Source organism: Salarias fasciatus, unplaced genomic scaffold (assembly GCF_902148845.1).
Source record: "Salarias fasciatus unplaced genomic scaffold, fSalaFa1.1, whole genome shotgun sequence".
Lineage (NCBI taxonomy): Eukaryota > Metazoa > Chordata > Actinopteri > Blenniiformes > Blenniidae > Salarias > Salarias fasciatus.
This window is the reverse complement of record NW_021941251.1, coordinates 164,231-177,988: the sequence shown is the minus strand read 5'-3', so window position 1 is coordinate 177,988 and position 13,758 is coordinate 164,231. Positions and strand designations below refer to the sequence as shown.

Here is a 13,758-nt window from a genome sequence, read left to right as displayed (position 1 = left end):
GCCCCTCCCTCTCCTCCCCTCCCTCCCTAACTCTCCTCTCTCTCCTCGGATGTCTGGAGCGCTCTCAGAGCGTCTCCTGCGCGCTCCGTGTCCGCAGCGTGTCCGCTCCTCTGCCGCTCCTCTCCGCTCCTCTCTCCGCCTCTCCTCCCTCCGTCGCTCCGTCTCTCCGCTCCGAGCCTCCCGCCTCCCCCGGGCCGCCGGTCCCGGCCCCCCATGCGGCTCCGTGGATAGGGAGACCCGCAGCCTCATGACCATGGCGTGCATCGGGGACGCGGACCCCTTCACCGCTGCGATACCGGCCACCAAAGTGGAGCTGACGGTTTCCTGCAGGTGAGTCCCGCTCAACTTCACCACCGACCTGGTCCGGGTCCGGGTCCGGGTCCGGGTCCGGGTCCAGCCCTGGACCACTGGAGTCCACTCAGCATCTTCACTCCTTCGGTCTGGTTTCTTGTTGTGCTTGGAAGAGCCCAGAATAATAAGGAAAGAAACATTCTTCTCAAAGGTTAATCAACATGTTTCTTTTATCTGTTTCACAAAAATAACTTTTCTGTTGATCTTCTGTCTAAATACAACAGAATAACTGCTGCCTTTTAAAGTGACTGGACTGAAATAGAAAGAAAATGGTCAGAAAAATGCTCCTGTTTGAGAAACTGAAGGAGATCTCTCCCGTCTCCAGCTGTGACGGAGTGGTTCAAACAGCTGCAGCTGCCTCTGCTCTTCGTTTTCGTGTCTTTCTGCCTCTTTCACCTTCTTGACCTTTCTGCTCGCGGAGCTCTTGGCCTCTGATCGGCCCGGAGCAGAGCGGGGAGTGTGGAGGTTTTTCCCGACTTGATCTGAAAAGCAGCATTTTGACATGTTGTGTTCACGATATCAGTACGGCTGTTCGGACATCCGAGCCGTTTCAACAGGCACACTGGGAGGTGGGAGAACCTGAGACCTCCGGCAGTGTCGGCACCGTCCTCCCTCCCTGGTCGCGGTCTGCTCGGGTCCAGATCGCTGCTGCTGCTGCTGCTGTGGCTCGGCTGCCTTCATCCTTCTGCTTGTGATGAAGTGTTTAGTTGTTAAAATGGAATGGAAGAAGGAACCCTCAGGCGGAGCTGATGAATGAAGACGGAGCTCCGTCCCATCAGAAGAAGAAGAGGTGAACATCTTCCTCTGCACCAGACGCAGACTAAAGATCAGGAGGACGAGGATTATGCTGCTGCTGCTGCTGGTGATGACGATGATGATGATGATGATGATGATGATGATGATGGTGATGATGATGCTGAGATGATGGTGATGGTATTGATGGTGATGATGATGATGATGATGATGATGATGATGATGGTGATGGTATTGATGGTGATGATGATGATGATGATGATGCTGAGATGATGGTGATGGTATTGATGGTGATGATGATGATGATGATGATGATGATGATGATGGTGATGATGATGCTGAGATGATGGTGATGGTATTGATGGTGATGATGATGACAGTGATGTTATGATTAAGATGATGATGATGGTGTGGTGCAGGTGTTGGTGATGATGATGATGATGATGGTGATGATGAAGATAGTGATGGGACTGAGCCACTTTATTTCCATGAAGTTGTTAACTTGAATGTTAATGAACAAGTGGTGAGAAAAGTGTCTGACTGTCGACTGGATGGTTCAGACACACAGTAACATCTGTATCAGTGAGTCCAGTGTAACAGCTGTATGACTCTGTTTGTGTTGTTTGTATTTATGTAAATTTGCAGATGACTTGTTTGGTTTTGGGGTCAGAGGTCAGTCCTACACGTCACATTGCAGTGAAGCAGTGAAGATAACCACAGCTCACTTTCCTTCTGACCCTTTTTAACCAATGCGCTTTGATACAAATGCCAAGGTTGTTGCTTTCACTTTCTTTTTTAATTAATGTCATTAATAAATTTGCGGTTCCTCGTGTCATTTTGACTGAGGCTCTCCTGCAGTCTGTCCGTTCTGTCAGACTGAATCTCAACATCATCATCATCGTAGTTCAGGTCCTGAAACTCACTAATTTGATAACAACCAACCTGATTTCCCATGTGGCTGTTTGACGTAACCGTCAGGAGCTGTTGTTTTCTGGGGGGTTTATGGGAACATCTGCTCCACATTAACAGCGGCTATGAAAATATGCTGATGAGAGCCGAGATGTCGTGTGAGAGAGGACGGCGTGAGGGGAGACACTGCCGCTTCCATCTTCAAAACATCACTCTGACAGCGTGCCGCTTCAGCTTTTAGAGGAGAAACTGCAAATCCTCCTCATGACTGTTGAGTCCTGCCATCTTCTGCAAAAAGCAGTCAAGTAACAGCAGCAACTGATCAGCTTAGGTTTTAGTTGAGTTGGATCTGTAGACCAGAAGGAGGTCTGTAGCCCGGATCAGGGTCTGTGGACCCAGTGTAAGCGTCAGCGTGTTGTCTTCCTCTGAGATGACGGCAGCCTTGAGCCTTCTTCGCTCCAGATCTCCAGTCTGTGTCTGTCTGCTTCTTCTAATCACTACTTCATTTTAATAACTGCTGACGTTAATTATAGATCAGAGAACACGGTCCTGCTTCCATCTCCACTGTTAGCGAGCTGCGCCGCGCCGAGAGGCGCCGACGGATCGGAATGATTCTGAGACCTCTGCCTGTAAGGAGCCGCCCTGAAGCCTCTCTGTGGGCGGAGGGCGGCTGCCGACCAGTGGCTGAAACCTGGTGGGACTGTGTTTAGTGACTCACACATGGCTTTTACCGTCAGACCGTCAAAGTCCAGCTCGTCATGTGGTAACATGGGCAGGTTCCTCTGCCGGTTCTTCTTCTGCTGGGCTCATGGGTTCTCAGCTGATCTGGGGATTTATTCATTCTGTGTTCAACGAAGACTCAACTAAGTCTCAACTTCAGTCTCAACTAAGACGAAGACTCGCAGCCGCATTACTTTTCTCTGGACGATAGTCGCACTGAGAACACGCACGGTCAATTTTAGCTGCCGAGCTGATGCAGGACTGTCGCAGCCAGAGATCCTTCCAGGCCTTGGGTTGTGGGCGGTGTGATTTTCCCACTCGGATCATTGAATCATTGAAAGGAAAACCTGTGAAAGCCAAAGCGTGTATTCTGCAGTGACGGGAGTTTGTGCTCATGAAATAATATTTTTTTTTTGTAAACGCTGCTGTTTGTGATTCTACCTGTTTTTAAAGGGATGCTTCAACATTTTGGCAAATTGGCCCATTTAGCGCAATTCCTTAGTCATTTCAAACAGCATACTTACTGTTTTTGTGAGGGCGAGCTGTTGTTTATTCAGAGGCGAGTCAGGGAAGGTTTTCGGGACGGACACAATGGAAGTGGACGGTATTTTTGTTTCCCCTCGTCAAACTCATCAAATACACAATCCAACAACCCCAAAACACTTTGCTGGACACGTTATAATCCCCACATTCACTACACTGTGGAATATTAATGCAAAATTACCAGATTGAGTTGTTTATGCGAAGATTGCTAAGACAGAACTACTTACTAAACATGGCGTCTGGGCGTAGTGATCTCAAAAGAAAAAGTAGTTCCCAGTATTTGCTTCAGTGTCGTAACGCTACAATATTATTTGTTGGTGTTCCACAGCGTAGTGAATGTGTGGATTATAACGTGTCCACCAAAGTGTTTTGGGGTTGTTGGATTGTGTATTTGATGAGTTTGACGAGGGGGAACAAAAATACCGTCCACTTCCATTGTGTCCGTCCCGAAAACCTTCCCCGACTCGCCTCTGAATAAACAACAGCTCGCCTTCACAAAAAAAGTAAGTATGCTGTTCTAATGACTGAGGAATTGCGCTAAATGGGCCAATTTGCCAAAATGTTGAAGTATCGCTTTAAAAGAGCTCCTCAGCTGACTTTATTGCATTTTTGGCACATATTGCATTTTTTAAGAGCCAAAATCTCATTTATTTGCTCTTGTGTTCCTGTATATTTGATAATTTTGTCTTCCAATTGTGTCTCAAAATATTTACAACTGACGTTACAGCTAATAACTGAAAATCTCAGACTCATTTGAAGCAGTGCAGTGAAATACGACAGGAAGTTTAATTCCATCTGTTCAGCCCCAGATGAGCCTTTGAAGATGGATGGAAGTCAAATGTATCGTCGGACGCACAAAGTTCAAGCCAGAGGATCAGTCAGTAATGTCACGCAGAAGGAGCCGAACACAACCTGTCCTGACAAAGTGAAAGTGGCGGAGGAAGTCCATCCGAAGACGCCCAGAAGATCTGCGGGTTCCACCTGCCACAGTGCCAAGGATCTTCACCGGCACCTGTTCCACGCCTGACACCCAGTGCTGCAATGTACCGGTGTTTTGAGGACAATCCCGACTTTCCTGATGATTGGTTGAGCGGTGACGGGCTCTTCCTCTCTGAACCGTCAGTAACGAGAGCCGTGACCTTTGGGTTCATCAGAGGCCCTTCGGTCTGACCCCAGTGGCTGCTTCAAGTTTTTACTTTTCTTCTCCAGCAGTGAAGTTGACTTTTCTACGGATCGTTGTTGAAATTACATTTCCCATGTCCATGGTGTGTGTGTGTGTGTGTGTGTGTGTGTGTGTGTGTATGCAGCAGCCAAACACACCGAGCGCCACACTCAGAACCATTAAGGTGTGTTAATACACACACATGCTGTCTGCCGGCCTCTGGCTCAGCAGATAGAAACATCAGACCTCCTCTGAAGCTGCGGGGACGCCCGGCCTCAGTGAGTGTGTGTGTGTGTGTGTGTGTGTGTGTGTATTACATGCACACGGCCGCCCTGTGGTCTGAGAAGCCTCGGTGGAGGGATGTGTGTGACCTTTGGGCCTGAGAGGTGTGAAGAATCGACGTGTGCTGATGCGTCTGTATTGAGGCCGGACGGCGACCTGCTGAGAGGCCGGTCAATGTGTCACAGCCAATGCTGCGCTTTCCCCCAGGAAGGTGAAGAAACAGACAGATGGACTTATCGGAGCCCAGAGCTCAGCACTGACTTCTCCTACTTCTCTAGTCTTCTCATAAGAGGCTGAAATGACGGCGACGGACACACGATTCTGGTCCTGTAAAAACTCCAGGGAAATGCGGGGATTTGTAAACATTCTTGATCGAGGATTGTTGAGAGAAAAGTTGTGATTGATGCCCAGTGTGACTGTCTGCCACCCGGAGCTGGACTCATGTTACTGAAGAGATGGACGAGTCTCACTGGGACTGGTGGTGATGGAGGGACGGTGGAGTGGTGCTCATTACTGGAAGGAGGGATGGAAGGAGGGATGATGGGTAGATGTCGCTGCTTGTGGTTCGAGACAGAGGTCAGGCTGGACGGATCATTCGCTCACTGTAAACTGTGTGCAGACATGACAAACCACTGCACACGTTGTCCACAAAACACACCTGCTGCACTACGAGCTCAGAGTTTCTGCCCGGCCTCCATCAATCAGCTGATTTACGGCCCATCAACACATTTCAGAACTGACATGGCTGTGACTATTCTGTGATTATTCTGTAGCCTGACGTGTTGAAATGGTGGAAAAAGTGCAGGATGGAGAGAATGAGGGGAGAATACACCTGCTTGATGCATCTGAGGTGTTTTCCAGGCGTCTTTCTTCCCCTTCATGTTCATTACTCCACGCAGTAAAAGCTTCGGCCGCCTGAATCTTTTGTATTTCAAGGTCAAACAGCAGAAAACCAGTGGGAGTAGGTCGTCCTCAGGTGGCAGTCTCAGACCACGGGGGTCCGGCGGGGGCCTGGGGGGTCCAGGGGGGGTCAGGGGGTCACGCTGGGGTGGCGGTGGTAATGAGGATTCTGCAGCGCTAATTAAGGCAGCGTTCAGCCAGCGTCCGTCTTCTGCTGGTTCCTGAGAGCAGCTGCTTGGCCTGGTGGCCTTCACCTCTGAATCAGCAGCTTCCTTATCTTCATCATCTTCATCATCTTCATCAGCCTCATCAGCTTCTCACAGGCCACATCTTTTAACCTCAGAAAACATTCAGTCTTTGAAGAACAGGATCTTGCTGAATTTGTGTCGGTATTTTGTTCCGTTTCCATTTATTGAATATTTATTTACATGCTGAACTTTTGCATTCTTGGTTTTGTTTCATCGTTTTTTGAATTTCCTGATGCACGTGGAGTTTGATAACAGAAATTCATCACTGCTTTGGGTTGTTTTTGGTAGTTTTTACTTTGTTTTAGATTGACTGGAATGTCAAGTGACAGTAAACCTTTTAGGTTGCAGCTTTTAGTTAGAATAATGCGTCACTTTCATTTCTGTTGAGGATTATCTGTGATCGTCGCTGTCTGGGTTTCTTTTTTTCTTTTTCTTTTCTTCAAAATGATACAGAGATGATCTGAAGACAGGACAGCTCCAGTGTTTTAAATTCAGATATCTTATCATCTAATACACATTAATCAAGCGTTTGCAGACCCGTCCATCTCCATGGATCTCCTCCGCTCTGCAGACTCGGAGCTGAAGCCAGTGTTTCATGGTTGGTTCTGCAGTGATCGCCGTGGACACTGGAGATGTTTTCACAGGGAAGGTTATTGTTCTGTAAAAACCACGGCGCCTAAATGAAGCCATTATTCAAACGGCGAGGTCGTTTGTTTGTTCTTCCCATTAAATATTTCATGGCTCTTCCCTCTGCCTGCTGCAGACTGAACCCTTCTGGGAAGAGACCAGCCTTTATTTTTCTCACATGTTTGCACATTTTGCATTTTTTTGACTTGACTTCATTCTGGGATGTACAGCAAAGACTCGTTCAGACAGAGAGAGAAAATGTGAGAAAATCATTGTGAGTTAAGAGTGTTTTAGGCTTCAAAGGCGGATTGATCGCTCGGGCTCGGAGTTTTCTTTAGCCTGGATTGAGTGTATTGATCCAGTGTTATCCTCCCAGCAAGGATACTTGTGCTGTTCATTACTGCTGCTCTGTGGGCGGCGGGGAACCTCTTTATTAGCTGATTTAACTGCTGCCGCTCGGAGAGGAAGTCAAACTGCACGCAGGGCGAAATGTCAAGCTCCTGGGCTTCAGCGGGCGAAGCGAGAAACCGCCCACACCGCAGTCAAGAGCTCCCCGAACCTCAGAGGCAGCAGGGTGGAGCGGGTGGTGCCGGAGCCGCTCCGCCGGGTTCATTCACAGCAGGAGGTCCGTCTGCAGCAGAAAGATCAACCCTGCTGCTCTTCAGTGGGAGAGTTTCTGCCTGCTTCACCGGCTTCTCCCTCCTTCTGCTGCTGTGTGAATGAACCAGTTCAGAGCAATTAATGCGAAGGTTTCCTCAGAGCGGCGTTATTTAACAGCGGCCTCTTTTACATGCATGTTTTATTCAACACGACCGTAAACAATCCATTCGAAAGGACGCTAAAGAGAGCGATCCTCGTGTCCGTGGTCCCCAGTTTAAACCGGTCACAGTATCTGTGTGAAAGTGTTCCCTCCCACTTTTCAGGTTCTGATCTTTGTCGTCGGCAGTCTTCAGAACTTCACGCTGCTTTTGAAACCTTCTATTTTTGAACCTATTAATTCATCATTCAGCGGTTGAGACGTACCTTGTTTTGAAGAGAAGACAGCAGGATCTGCTGCCCTGTAGGAAGAAGTGACGTTCCACAGAACACCTCATATTTTCAGTGACGTATCAGAAACATAAACATCTACATTTTTGGTAATCAACCATCAAGCGCTGGACTGTTTCCTCTCGTTGTGAACAGACCAAACACTGGGTGGAAACCACTGCTGTAGATCACTGTCATTCAGACAAGTCAAAGTAAAAGTGCGCTCAGGTCTGTGTATTGGACCTGACATGTGGACCAGTCCTCTGTGGTCCACTGTGGTCGTTTGTCTCCAGTGAAGCCGAAGCGTCTGAGTTACATGACGACTTCTCACAGCTGCTTTCGAAAGCCCGCAGGGCCGTTCACGTCGCTTACAACTGGGAGACTGGCTTTCTCCATATTGTGCCGTGCTGACAGCGGAGGTGGAGGATGGTGGGGGAGCGGGGGGGACGCTCGCTGTGGGACGATCGCTTCGTCGCCGTCCTGTCTGACAGGCGGCGGACTGCTGATGGCCGCTGATCCACATCAGGCAGATCTGCTGATCCCGCTGAGGCCCGCGTGGTAAAACGCCATGTCGGCTGTCCAGAGCCCCCCACCGGCCCCCCACCAGCCCCCCACCGGCCCTTCCCTGGCTCACAGACCTTAAATAAATGATAGTAAACGGTGGAACGGAGCCCAGGCCTATCAGGACTGTGTGACTGACAGAAAGTCTTCAGAGATGGAGGAACTGTGAGAAGTGGAAGAATTCACCTGCCAGACGGGATAAACGTCCAGCAGACAGGAAATACTGTACCACTCCGTCCCAGAGGAGGAGGAGGAGAGGAGAGGAGAGGAGAGGAGGAGGAGGAGAAGAGGAGGAGGAGGAGGAGGAGAGGAAATACTGTACCACTCCGTCCCAGAGGAGGAGGAGGAGGAGGAGAGGAGAGGAGAGGAGGAGGAGGAAGAGGAGAGGAGAGGAGGAGGAAGAAGAGGAGGAGAGGAAATACTGTACCACTCCGTCCCAGAGGAGGAGGAGGAGGACGAGGAGGAGGAGGGGAGGAAGAGGGAAGAAAGAGGGAAGGAGGAAAAGAGGAGGAGGAGAAAGAGCAGGAGTGAAGGAAAAATGAGGAGAGCAGGAGGGAGAGGAAAAGAAGGAAGAATTGAGGAGGAAGGTTGAGGACGAGTAAGATTCATGCATAGGAGAAGGGGGAGGAGAGGAGGACAAGGAAAGAGGATGAGATAATCAGGAGGACAAAGAGGAGGGTGTGTGTGTGTGTGTGTGCGTGTGCGTGTGTGCGTGCGTGTGTGGTAACATTCCTGTGATCAAAGTGCACTTGAGGGCTTCCACCTGCCCCCTCCCCCTTCTCCTCCTCCTCCTTTTTCTCTACCTCTTCCTCTTCTCCCTCCTCCTCCTCTTCCTCCTCCTCCCCCTCCTCCTCTTCCTCCTCTTCCTCCCCCTCCTCCTCTTCCTCCCCCTCCTCCTCTTCCTCTTCCTCCTCCTCTTCCTCTTCCTCCTCCTCTTCCTCCCCCTCCTCCTCTTCCTCTTCCTCCTCCTCTTCCTCTTCCTCCTCCTCTTCCTCTTCCTCCTCCTCCTCCTCCCCCTCCTCCCCCTCCTCCTCTTCCTCTTCCTCCTCCTCTTCCTCTTCCTCCTCCTCTTCCTCTTCCTCCTCCTCCTCCTCCCCCTCCTCCTGGTCTGGGAGGTCCGAGCGGAGAATCTGGTAGTTCATCAAACATTGATGGTGGTCGTCCCTCCTCGACATCAGAATCACATTAGAAATCCCTCCAGTTACATCACAGCAGCCCAAACATGGCGGCTGCAGCTTCTCATACCTGGATGTGAGGCTGGGAGGGGGAGGGGGAGGGGGAAGGGGAGGGGGAGGGGGAGTTCCAGGGAGAAAACAGGGAAACAGTCGATGTGTGCTCGCCTCCTGATTTGTGGACACAAACAAGGAAGAGGAATCTGGATTTCTTTTAATAGTGCTTGTTTTTTTTGTTCCACACTATATTTGACCTCGGCGTTGAACCGACACCTGGTACAGAAGTCTGCCTTGCTCTGATATGGTTCTTGTCTGATTCTCTTTTTAGCGCTGCATTGTTCATGGATTAATACTAATCAAAGAAACATTTCTCAGGGGATGAGCTGATCTGAGCACCTCACACATTTCCTTATATGGTCATCCGCTTAAGACAAACCAGCAGGGGGCGGACGGTGAGGCTGAGGTCAAATTACCAAAACTTCAGCTCCATTCAGTGGAAAGAGGGTTGTTGAACATCAAGCGGTGACACTGTCACGTCAGTAAAAGCCTCGAACGTCACAACGGCACTGTGAATCTGTGAAAATGCTTCCCAGTGGGCAACGCTTTGGAAATGCTCTGTGTCTGTCTCAACAAGAAAACACACTTTCCTGAAACACGTACAGTTCTTCTCCACGAGCTCCACTGTTACCGTCAGTTGTTTTTCTGCTCACGTGTGAGTAGGTGAATCACAGCAGTGGAGGTTTCAGTGTGCTTCTTCAGAACTGAACAGCTCTTCTGAAACAAAGCGAACTTTTACTATCATTTCCCACAATCTTGTGATTAAAACTCTCAGCAGCAGAACCTCACCAACATGTTCCTCAGTTTTGTGCACATGTTAAGAAAATGGAGGCTAAACTAAGAGTGTCAGAGTTTTAATCATCAAAGAACTGAAGCCGCTTTTCTTTCTGTTGAAGTGGCGTATAACCGATATGTCAATATGTCTCTTTGTTTTCTTCTTTTTCAGGAACCTGCTGGATAGAGACACTTTCTCCAAGTCTGATCCAAGTAAGGACACACACACACACACACACACACACACACACACACACACACAGTCTCGTATTTCTATCCTCGTGGGGACCGTCCATTGACTCCCATTCATGTCTAGCCCCTAACCCTGACCCTTACCCTAACCCTAACCCACACCACAACAAAGCCTACCCTAAAGAAATGTTTTTGCACTTTTACTTTTTTCAGTAACAACAACATGGTCAAGAAAACACTGTTTCTCCTACTTAGGACCGGAAAAAGGTCCCCACAAGGCACGTCGTTCCACGTTTTGCTATCCTTGTGGGGACATTTGGCCCCAACAAGGATAGAAATACGAGAACACACACCACACACACACACACCACACACACACACACACACACACACACACACACACACACACACACACACACACACACACACACACACACACACAGATGCTCATGTAATAATGCATGGACAGTAAACATAGTGCTGTCCATGGTGCTGAAGTTTCCAATTAATATAGCTACTAGGTACATTGTGTGAAATACACACACGCACAAATACATGTGTGCGCATGCACGCCCGCACACACACACACACACACACACACACACACACACACACACACACAGAGTAGCTCTTAGAATTATGCAAAACTGTAAACATAGTACTGTCCATGGTGCTGAAGCTTCCAGTCAATACAGTTATATTGTGTGAAAGACACACACACACACACACACACACACACACACACACACACACACACACACACTTATACTTCTATAGTTCTGAAGACACTCAGTGACATAATGCATTTCCTAGCCCCTTTCCCTTACCTAACCCAAACCATCAAAAATTAATGCCAAACCCTAACCCAGACTTAATCTCAGCCTAAGTCTATCCCCAACCCAAAAATCAAAAAGGTCTGGAGAAAAGTGAGGACCGGCGAAAGTGTCCTCACTTTGCAAAAATGCCTTTACTGTTTTGGTTAAAAGTTTATTCTGGTACTCACAACTGAGAATATAAGAACACACACACACACACACACAAACACACACAGATGCTCAGACAAATATGAATCAAGAGTGAACATTGCACTGTCCATGGTGCTGAAATTTAAAATTATTAGTTACGTGGTGCATTGTGTGAAAGACAGACACACATGGATGCACAAATACATGTGCCCACATGTCCACACACACACACACACACACACACACACACACACACACACACACACACACAGTCTCGTATTTCTATCCTCGTGGGGACCGTCCATTGACTCCCATTCATGTCTAGCCCCTAACCCTGACCCTTACCCTAACCCTAACCCACACCACAACAAAGCCTAACCCTAAAGAAATGTTTTTGCACTTTTACTTTTTTCAGTAACAACAACATGGTCAAGAAAACACTGTTTCTCCTACTTAAGACCGGAAAAAGGTCCCCACAAGGCACGTCGTTCCACGTTTTGCTATCCTTGTGGGGACATTTGGCCCCAACAAGGATAGAAATACGAGAACACACACACACACACACACACACACACACACACACACACACACACACACACACACACACACACACACACACACAGAAATGCTCATGAAATTATGCATGGACAGTAAACATGGTGCTGTCCATGGTGCTGAAGTTTTCAATTAATACAGTTTACTTGGTTACATTGTGTGAAACACACACACACACACACACACACACACACACACACACACACACACACAAAAATACATGTGTGCACATGCACACACCACAAACACACACACAGATGCTCATGAAGTTATGCATGGACAGTAAACATAGTACTGTCCGTGGTGCTGAAGTTTCCAGTTAATATCAATCAATCAATCAATGTATTTTTGTAAAGCCCAGTATCACAACAACAGTTGCCTCAGAGGGCTTCAAGATGTTACATTGATTGGTAAAAATTTCAAAGATTGATAATGACTTTGATAATAACAATGAATCACAGTGTAGTGTCGATATAAACAGTCCACTGACAGAACAGAGTGAGAACATTGACATCAGACCAATAAACATAGTGGCATGAACAGTCCACAACAGCTCGTCAATGACTGAACCAAGTCATGTTATAATGTTAAAACAATACAAACAATGAATAAGCATAATGTTAATATGTCAAATTCACAGTAACGAGACAAAACGAAGCAACCACCGCCTTCGACCCTCACATCCGGCAAGAAAAAACTCCAAAAACCCAGTGGGAAAAGAAGAAATCTTGGGGAGAACCACAGTATGGAGGGATCCCTCTCCCAGGGACGGACAGCTTTGGCAACAGCTAGCATGAGACAATAAGAAGTAAAGCCTAGGACTATGTTGAGGACAGTCTGTTGGACGGTCCAGCACAGGAACCACGGATCCCAGAAGTAGAACCGAAGAATTATGCAAGACTGTAGTAATGAGTAATACACTTACTCGTTACATTGTGTGAAAGACAAACCCACTCACACACATACATACACAAATACATGCGCACACACACACACACACACACACACGCACATGCACACAGATGCTCATACAAACACGAATCGAGAGTGAACTTAGCACTGTCCATGGTGCTGAAATTTCAAATTAATAGCTACGTGGTGCATTGTGTGAAAGACAGACACACATGCACGCACAAATACATGTGCACGCATGCCCAGGCACACACACACACACACACACACACACACACACACACACACACACACACACAAACACCTGTTTGACTTTCTATAGTTGTGAGGACACTCATTGACAATGCATTTCCTCGCCCCTTACCCTAACCTTAACAAACACAAATAAATGCCTGACCCTAGCTCCTAACCTAAACCTAATTCACGGTTTAGCTTATGGGTTCGGGTTAGAGTCGGGTTAAGATTCGGTCTACGGTATGGGCTAGTATTAGAATTATTCAGGTTATTCAGGTTCCTCTTGAATGCACTGTGCTCAGAATCCCAACTCAAAGGTTTTACACCGTAAATGCTGTGGTTTATTGTGCAGTTTTATATCTATACCATTTAGATTTTAGCTGTTTTTACTGACCTCCCACCAAAACAGAGTCTTTAGTGTCTGTTACATAAAGAGACGTCTTCCTTCCTTCTGATTGGCTGACTGCTGTGAGCGACTCCTTATTCATCCTTTCACCTAAAGAAATGTTTGGGAGAGTACCTGAAGGGGCACCTCTGATCATGTCTGTCGGTGGCAGATTCACATCCTTCAGACCCTTCAGGTCCTCCAGATCCTCCAGATCCCTGGTTTGCTCCTTCATCTGAATATGAAATGACAAATAAATCATTCATTATGATTTTAAATATGAATGTTTATGACTCAGGCCATGTGTTTCCCAGCCTAACTAAAATATTTGAAGGCTGTGTAAAGTAAATGGAGGTAAAATGCTAATGTTCATTCATCGGGGCGCACTGATGCCAGGTAGAAATGTGTGAGAACAGTTTGAACACACATT

At 47.7% G+C, this 13,758-nt stretch overlaps 1 pseudogene; it reads left to right on the top strand.

Moving 5' to 3' along the window:
• Window positions 1–223: 223 nt before the first annotated feature.
• Window positions 224–13,758, top strand: part of LOC115384518 (copine-8-like) — a 63,420-nt pseudogene continuing 49,885 nt past the window's right edge.